Raw genomic sequence first — 9,312 nt, forward strand, 5'->3', positions numbered from 1 at the left:
CTGTGCCCCCAGATGTGTCTGCACCCCCAGATGTGTCACCTCAGATGTGTCTGCACCCCCAGATGTGTCCCCCCAGATGTGTCTGCGCCCCCAGATGTGTCTGCGCCCCCAGATGTGTCACCTCAGATGTGTCTGCACCCCCAGATGTGTCTGTGCCCCCGCTGTGTCCCCCCAGATGTCTGTGCTCCCAGATGTGTCTGCACCCCCAGATGTGTCACCTCAGATGTGTCTGCGCCCCCAGATGTGTCTGTGCCCCCGCTGTGTCCCCCCAGATGTGTCTGTGCCCCCAGATGTGTCTGTGCTCCCAGATGTGTCTGCACCCCCAGATGTGTCTGTGCCCCCAGATGTTTCTGTACCCTCAGATGTGGGATCCCCCCAGATGTGTCACCCCCAGGTGTGTCACCCCCCCAGATGTGCAGCCCCCCCAGATGTGCAGCCATCATCCCCGGCTGGGCAGCCTCAGGTGTGCGGCGCTCCCCCAGATGTGCAGCCCCCCCCAGATGTGCAGCCCCCCACACGTGCGATCCCTCCAGATGTGGCGCCCCAGCTGTGCAGGGTCCCGGCTCCTGCCAGCGCGCACCGCCGGCGTCCCTGGCGCTGGGGACGTTTGGGTGACACTTCTCGGGGCAGGGTGGCACAAGGGGCCCCCTGTGGTCCCCGTGGGAGGTTTGGGGTTACAACCCCTCAAAGCCAAGCCCCCTCCCCGATTTAGGGCTGCACCCAGGGCTCGGTCCCCCCGTCCCCACCCCCGGCAGGGACCGAGCGCTCGCCCCGCCCCGCCCCAGCTCCTCCCAGTCACCCCACTGGGGAAACTGGGAACGGCCCCGGCTGCGGATTCACTCCAAAGCCCCATTTTCGTGTTTTTCTCCTCAATTCGCAGCCAGAGGCAGCAGTTCCCCGCACAGCCCCAGCCCGGCTGTGTCCCCCTCGCCCTTCCCCGGGCTCGGGAAGTCCCCAGGGGACACCGACCCCCTTGGGAGCAGCCAGGGAGGGGCTCGGAGCCTTCTCGAGACCCAGAAATCTTTTCCCACTTCAGGTTTTGAAACCCCCAGCATCAAAATGTGCAAAATCTGTCCCCAAAGCGCTTTTGGGAGGGAAATGGCCTCAACCTGCGCCCCCGTTCCGCTCCTGGGGAGGGCACCCCACACCCAGCCGGGGACAGCCGTGGGGACATCACCCTGCCCCCGCTGGGGACACCGGGTCCCGCGCTACCCCAGAGGCAGCACGGGGCATTTTGGGGTTCGCCAGGCGGAGGGGGAGCACAGGGGCAGCCGGGTCTGGAATTCCCGGTGACACATCGCTCCCGGCCAGGTGCCACGAGCCGCGGGGCCGGGAAGCAGCCGTGCCTCGGGGCTGGGTGCCAGCCAGGGACAAACCGCCAGCCAGCCTGGATCCGTCCTCACGTCACCAGCCCGGCCTGCGGTGTACCCGGGCCTGTCACCTAATTGCTGGGGACCAGCGTCTCCGTCATTGGGGATGGCTGGGCACGTTTAACCCCTCAGGGGCTGGCAAACTCTTGGATCAGAGTCCCGGGTCAGACCAGAGGCGTGGCGTGACACGGGTGGCACAAAGCACAGCCCAGGGCTCTCGAGATGCACAGACCCACAAGCCCTGCCCTGCACGGGCACTCCCGGGTGGTGGCAGTGGCAAACCAATGTCCCAGCTGCCACAGCTGCTGGGCTCACACGCTGTTGAGGGGTGACACAGGAAAAGACAGAGGATGCGGGGTGACACCTCGCTGTCATCCTGCCTCCATGCCTTGCTTGGTCTGCCCCTGGTCCAAGGTCACTGTGGCATGGTCACCCTGACACGGTCACCTCGGGGTGGCCACCTTGGCATGGTAACTTTGGCATTGTCACCCTGGTATGGTCACCCTGGCATGGTCACCTTGGCATGGTCGTCATGGCATTGTCACCCTGAGGTGGTCACCCTGGCATTGTCACACTGGCATTGTCACCCTGGCAGGGTCACCGTGGCATTGTCACCTTGGCACTGCCACCCTGGCACAATCCCCTGCTGGTCCCCATCACCCTGCTGGTCCCTGTCACCCTGCTGCTCCCTTTCTGGTGGCTGTCCCTGGGTGCTCCACCTCCTGTCCCGTTCCTGAAAGTCCCCTCTCAGCGCTGCCCCAAACCCCTCCTTCCCTGAGGGCACCCTCCGGGTCACCCCGGGTGAATCCCTCGGGGTCTCAGCCCTGTCCTGTGGGCTCCTGGCCCACGTGGCTCTGCTTTGTCCTGCTTTTCCCAGAGTGCACCATCGTTGTTTTGCTTTGAGGAGGTTGAAATGGAATTTTTTTGGATTTCAGTGAGGGAGCTGCACGTGCTGCAGAGCGTTGGGGACCCGTCACTTGGGTGATCTTGGGCTGTGATGCCAGGCCAGGCACAGGCCAGGAGCCCCACGGCCACAGAAGGAGCTGGGTTTCCTCCACAGCCCCAGGGCTCTGGCCACAAACCTGCAACAACCTTCTTATTTTTAGTGTGAAGAGGGAAAAACCAACGTGCCCATGGCCACTCCTGTGTGTGGGACCCATCCTGTTTCCTTCCCACCATCCATCATCCTGGCAGCCCAGCCTGGGGATTTCCAGGGGGACTGGGGGCTGACAGGACTGCGGCACCACACAGATTTAATTAGAGGTGATGAGGGCATGCAAATGAGCAGGTTAAATCCTGCTTGGGGGTGGCCAAGCCCTGAGGATCCTCAGAGGGTTTGAAGGTGTTTCCCACGTTTCCCACGCTCCGGGTGCCAGGGGAGGGCTGGATGTTGGGGGAAGCAGGGTCTGGCTGGGAGAGGGTGAGGAGGGAGGTCAGGGAGGTCACAGCTCCACGGTTATTCCATGTTCCTCTCCAGCGTGGGGAATGCTGGAGATCCCCTGATGTGCTGGGATCCAAGTGAGCCCAAGGAAAGCTGGAATTTGGCTCTTTCTCCTCCAATTTTGGCATTTGGGATGAATTCCCTCATGGAAGAGCTGGTGTCTTTACCATTCCATCCTGCTTGCCAGCCCTTCCCTCCTCCTCATCGCTTCCACACACAGGGGCAACCCTAATCCAAGAGATTCCTGACATGCTCTGCCAGAGCAGCCCCTCTCTAGTGCTGGGATCTGAGCCTTGGAATGTTCCTCCAACTCTAAATCCCCAAAAATTTAGGGATGAGCCCCAAATCCTCCGTCCTGGGATCTGAGCAGCCCAGTGGGGCCTTGGAATGGCACAAAAGGTGCTCAGCAAAGCTCAAGATCCCAACTCTTCCCTGGAAGAAAACAAGGGGAGTTCCTTGGCTGGATGGAGCACCTGGAGCTGCTCAGGGACCCAAACCCACCATTCCCATGGACAAACCCGGGGACACGGAGCTTGTGGCCATGATGGGGAGCAGAATGGGGTCAAGGGTGCAAGTGATAGCTTTTCCAGAGGAAAACCCCCAAACATTTCCATGGAATCTCTCCAGGGAGGAGGATGAAGGTGTGGCCGAGCCTCGTGGCCCTGAGCTGGTCGGGCTGAGCAGCCAGGAGGGCAGTGCTGAGCTGGGGTGGGCTCCCTTCCCATGGGAATGTGCTGCTGAGTCAGCATTCCTGGAGACCCCATGGGTGATGGGATTGGGTTGGGAACCTGCAGAAACTTTTGCTTCTTTTTTGTCAAGGTAAGGATTAAACATGTGAGATGATATTTCTTGTTGGGACTCAGATGTTTATTGGTTCTTATCTCTGTCACAAACCCTGAGTTCTGCAGCACTGCACTCTAACAAACTAAAAATGGAGCCCTGTCTCTCTCTCTCTGCAAGGCCTTTTAAGGATTAACTGAACAATTAAGAAATGACACCTCAATTATTTTTACTTTTAACCCAATAACCAACCGCCCATGGCCGCAATGGGGACTTTTACATCCAATTACACAAAACCACCCAAACCCATGGAGAAGAAGGTGAAGAAGGAGCAGCCTCCGCCCTAGAACCTCCATCTTGTTTTATCTATATTGCTGTATTCCAAAACCTTAATCTCTAAGTTTTCCCCCCTGTGATATCACACACTTCTATTCACACTCCACACCCACAATCCCAGTTCTGCCATTCCATTCTGGAAGCTTCTCCACGGCCTCAGGTCAGTGCAGTGTTCTCCTGGGGGTCAGTGCCTGGCAGCACAGAAATCTGAAATTCTCAGCATCCAGGGTTCCAGCAGGAACCCCGTCGAGGTCCCTGGGAGGGGGATGGGTGCAGAACGTGACACCCAGCACGGGTCAGGGGTGTTGCACTCGAGGGAGAAGCTCTGGAGGAAGTTGTGAAAGGGGGAGCAGATGCCGTCACTGGGGTGTGGGGCGGGGAGAGCCCACGGAGGAGCTCCCAGGGCGTCGGGTGGGAGCTTCCTCCTCCCACGTCATCAGAACCGTCTGTGGGTCCTTCCTCCCTTGGGGGAGCTGGGCAGGAAGGGGTTGCAGAAAGGGACAGGGCTCCCAGGAGGTGTTTGGGAGCTGTTTGAACAGGGTGAGGAGCACTGTGACTGCTGGAACCCTGGGTGCTGAGAATTTCAGATTTCTGTGCTGACAGGCACTGACCCCCAGGAGAACACTGCATTGACCTGAGGCCGTGGAGAAGCTTCCAAAATGGAATGGCAGCACTGGGATTGTGGGTGTGGAGTTTGAATAGAAGTGTGTGATATCACAGGGGGGAAAACTCAGAGTTTAAGGTTTTGGAATACAGCAATATAGATAAAACAAGATGGAGATTTTAGGGCAGAGGCTGCTCCTTCTTCACCTTCTTCTCCATGGGTTTAGGTGGTTTTGTGTAATTGGATGTAAAAGTCCCCATTGCGGCCATGGGCGGTTGGTTATTGGATTAAAAGTAAAAATAATTGAGGTGTCATTTCTTAATTGTTCAGTTAATCCTTAAAAGGCCTTGCAGAGAGAGAGACAGAGCTCCATTTTTAGTTTGTTAGAGTGAAGTGCTGCAGAACTCAGGGTTTGTGAGACTGTGACAGAGATAAGAACCAATAAACATCTGAGTCTCAACAAGAAATATCATCTCACACATTTAATCCCAATCTTGGCAGAAAAGAAGCAAAAGATTTTGCATGTGACATGTTCTAGCAAAACTCCAACTGCTGCTCCTGCCCTCAGGTGCCACCTGTCACCCATGGACACCCCACGGGAGTCACAGGATGGGAGTCCAGGTGTCCCAGGGCCCCCAGCATTGCTCCCAGCATGGTCCAGGCTGACTGGGACACAAACAGCTGTTTTTTCCCCTTAAAAAGCAGCTGTCTCCTGCCAGAAAACAGAATTCCATGGAAAAATATTAGGAATGGAAAGTGTTTGGCCTTCCCTATTGTTTGGCTCCTGTGGGAAGCTGAGCAGGAGGAGGAGCCCATGTATTCCAGCCAGTGCAGCTTCTGCTGGACGTCAGGAGGGTTGTGCCCTTGGATGGTGTGAACATCCAGGACCATTTCCTATCCAGGAATGGGTTGATCATGTCCTGAAATTGGTCCAAAATGCGAAGAGTATTTTGAAGAAGAGTATCCAGCCTCTTGAGTCATGGACACTCACCCAGGCAGCATCTCCAGCCTGAATCCAGCACAAATCCTGGGACTTTTCACCCTGGTTTAGAAGATGCTGGGTGATTCAGGGATGGTTTGAGAAACAACTCATCCCTGGGAGTGCCCATTCCCTGGGCAGCAGGGCCAGAGGAATCTGCAGCCCTGGGGGGGATTTGTCACCTGGACATCCCCCAGTCCTGGCTCAGTCTCAAAGTGGCTTTTGAGGGACAGGGGAGATTGGAGGCCAAGGTCCACAGAGCTGGGATGGGGCTGATGCCTCCTGAGATGCTCCCAGCAGCTTCCCAGGGGGATCCTTGTTGTTCTGCAGGATGTAGGTGGTCCTGGGGGAACACGGGACCCGAGCTGGTGCCTCCTCTTCCTCAGCCCTCCAGCTGCTCTGGGTGGAGACACTTGGCCAAGGTTGGGCCAGGAGAGATCTGTGAGTCCTTGTCTTGGTTTGAACAGCCAGGTGTCTGCTAAGGAAGGCAGGAGCCTCCCCTGAAATGGAAAATGTAAAGCCCCTCCCTCTGAATTATCATAATTTTGAAATCAAGGGGCTCTCAGGCAAAGACATGGGAATAGGAATAACAGTTCTTTACTAGGAAAACTAAAAATACAAATGCAATAAAGCAAAACAAACCACTGCCAGAGTCAGAACAGGCCCTGTCCCCTGTGTGTCAGGGTGGTGGCACAGTCCCATCCCATGGGGGCTCAGCCCTCCTGCAGTGCCAGCTGTGCTTCTGCTGGAGCAGGGATCCTGCACAAGGGGGGAGTTTTCCTCTGCAGCTCCAGGGCTGCTGGAGATGGGCCTGGTCTCCCTCTGGGAATGCAGGGCAGGAGAAAGCTGCTCCTCTGGGAATGCAGGGGGCAAAGGCTGCTGTGCTGTTCCAGGCTCAGATTGGATCCAGGTAGGAATGCTTGGCTCCTGCCCTGGGCAGAGCATCTCCCCATGGGATGCTGGAATTTGATCCGCCCTGCAGGGACACTCAGTGGCCATGGACAGCAGAGATCTCCTGGAGGGAGGATTGGCTGTGGGAGAGATGAATAAAACTGCCCCATGACCAGAGAAGAACTGCCCCAGCTCTGAGAGATGGGGACAGAACAGCCCCAGCCACATCTCACATCCCAGGACAGTCCCTGAGCCGTCCCAGGGCCGGGCACTGGAGGTGGGAATGGGGAGGTTGGGTTGGAATCAGGATTCAGCCCCTGCAGGATCCCTGTGGGGCCCTTCAGTGAAGGGCTGAGGGCAGCAGCCAGGATGGTCAGGACTCAGAGACTCCCTAGCCCTTAAAAAAGGAATTTCTGGATCTAGATGCTGAAATTGAACAATTGCTGCCATTTAAATAAAATAAAATATAATAAGAGAAAATGAAGAAAGATAAAATTAAGTGCATGAAATAAAAAAAGAAGTTAGATAAATAAGATAAAATAAAAGAACTAAAATAAAATTACATAATAAAAATAAATTTAATAAATAAAATAAAATAAAATAAAATAAAATAAACAAAAAATTGAATAAAGGATAAAAAAGTGAAATTAAATTTAATGAATTTATTAATTTAATTAAAGTGCAGTAGAATGAAATGAAATGAAATGAAATGAAATGAAATGAAATGAAATGAAATTAAATAAATAAAATAAAATAAAATAAAATAAAATAAAATAAAATAAAATAAAATAAGCTAAATAAAATGCAACCTGTTTCTAGCTTCCAGGGAGGTGGAACTCCAAGGACCCAGGTCCATGGGGCAGAGGGACAGGAGATCCTTTCCCCACAGCATCCCAGACCCCATCCCTATGGATGCTCCATGTGGCCCCAACCCTGCCGTCACCCTTAGAGCCTTTTTCTTTTGTTATTTTGCTGATTTTCCCACCTCTTTTGCATTTAATTACCCAGCAACATCCCATTGCTCCAGGGAGGAGTGGGATGCACCCGGCTCCAGAATCAGGGATTCCACCCCTGCAGCACCCACGAGAGGGAAGGGGCTCCGGGGAGGTGATCTGGGTGAGGGATGGATCTGAGCTGGAATGATGGATCTGAGCTGGAATTATGGATCTGAGCTGGAATCACGGATCTGAGCTGGAATCACGGATCTGAGCTGCAATGGTGGATTTGAGCTGAAATGATGGATCTGAGCTGGAATCACGGATCTGAGCTGAGGGATGGATCTGAGCCGCAGGGATGGATCTGAGCCGAGCCCGGCCGGCCGGAGGGGCGAGGGCTCTGCCCCGGGAAGAGCCGGCTCATTTCCAGGCTGAACAAGCGGCTGCTGCTGCCAAAGCCCAGCGCCGACGGCCGTGGTGGGAATTTCGGGGCTCACAGAGCGTCACTGGAGGTGCCCCGCGCCGTCACCCCCGCGGGCGGGAGGCGTTTTAATGAATCCCTTAATTAGGAAGCTGCGAGAGGCGCTGCCCAGATGTTGGCCGGGGATGCAGCGGTGGAGGCGGCCCCGGGGTCACTGGGCAGAGCCCCGCGGGGCCGTGGGTTTGCGGTGGCGGTGAGGATGAGGAGCAGCGCCGGGCGGTGTGTCTGGCCAAGCCGTGCTGGCTGCTCCCAAATCCCTGCCGGACCACCCGCCCAGGCCTCGCTGCGCCCTGGAACTGCCCGGGGGCGTTGGAATGAGCGGGAATGTTGAGCGGGCACCCCGGGAGGGGACACGCAGGGGTTAAACCCCGCCGAACCCCGGGAAAAGCCGGCTCCTTTCCAGCCTGAGCAAAGCCGGCACCCTGCCAGACTGCGGCTGCAGGGTCCAAAATCCTGGATTATTAACCGTAATCCAGGCAGGGCATTCCCCTGGAGCGCACTCGGTGCCTGATCCGCGGCCCGCAGGCAGCAGGGAATGCAGCCCAGCATCCCCGAGCACCCAAAACCCCTCCGGAGCTGTCCTGGGACAGCACCCGGCTCTGCTCCTGCTCTGCCTGCAGCCTCTGCAGCTCCCTCCAGCAGCTCCAGCGTTTATTTACAAGTGGGATGGGAGTTGTGCCTTTGCTTCCCTTTATTTTTAAACTTATTTATCTTTATTTTGGATTTCTGACTCATCTCCACCCGTTGCCGGGAGGAAACCAGAATCAAAAAAGCCCCAGATATCGTTTGTATCAGCTGAATAAAATCCTCCCCCAGGGAGGAAAGTCCAGCAACAGCTCCAGGACCCGGAGCCGCTTCTCCTTCTCCCCAGTTTCGTTCTTACAGAGGAGGAAAAATCAAATTTTCCTCTTTTTTTTTTTTTTTTTTTTTTTTTCAAACCACAACTGGTTTCCCGGTCTGCAAGCACAGAGCCAGCCCTGGAGCTCACAGAATGGGGGGCAGAGGGGTGATGGGTGCCCCCCACCCCTGGCACAGCTCTGTCTGCCCTTGGGGTGCCCAGCCCCATTCCCGTGGGATGCTCTGTGGGGATGCAGCACTCCTGGGGAGGGGGGGTGTCCTGGGGGTGTCCCACAATCGGGCTGCCCTATTAATAGGGGTGCCTGGTTCATAGGGGTGCCCAGAGATGGGGGTGCCCCATTAATGATCGTGTTTTGGAGACAAGGGGGCACCCCAGCAGTGAGGGTCCACAATTAACGTGGCTGCCCCATTAATGAGGGTGCCCCAGAGATGAGGGTGCCCCATGAGTAAGGACACCCTGAAAACCAGGGGAGCCAGAAGCAAAGGTCCCAGTCAATGGTCCTGTCCCATTAATCAGGGTGCCCTCTTAATGAGGGTGTCATGGAGGTGCCCCTAAAAACAAAGGTGTCCCTTTAAAGGGGGTGCCTTAAAGATGAGGGCACCCCAAGGAAGAGGTGCCTTTTTAATGTGGAAGCCC

This window comes from Passer domesticus, chromosome 25 (assembly GCF_036417665.1).
Source record: "Passer domesticus isolate bPasDom1 chromosome 25, bPasDom1.hap1, whole genome shotgun sequence".
In the NCBI taxonomy this organism is placed as follows: Eukaryota; Metazoa; Chordata; class Aves; order Passeriformes; family Passeridae; genus Passer; species Passer domesticus.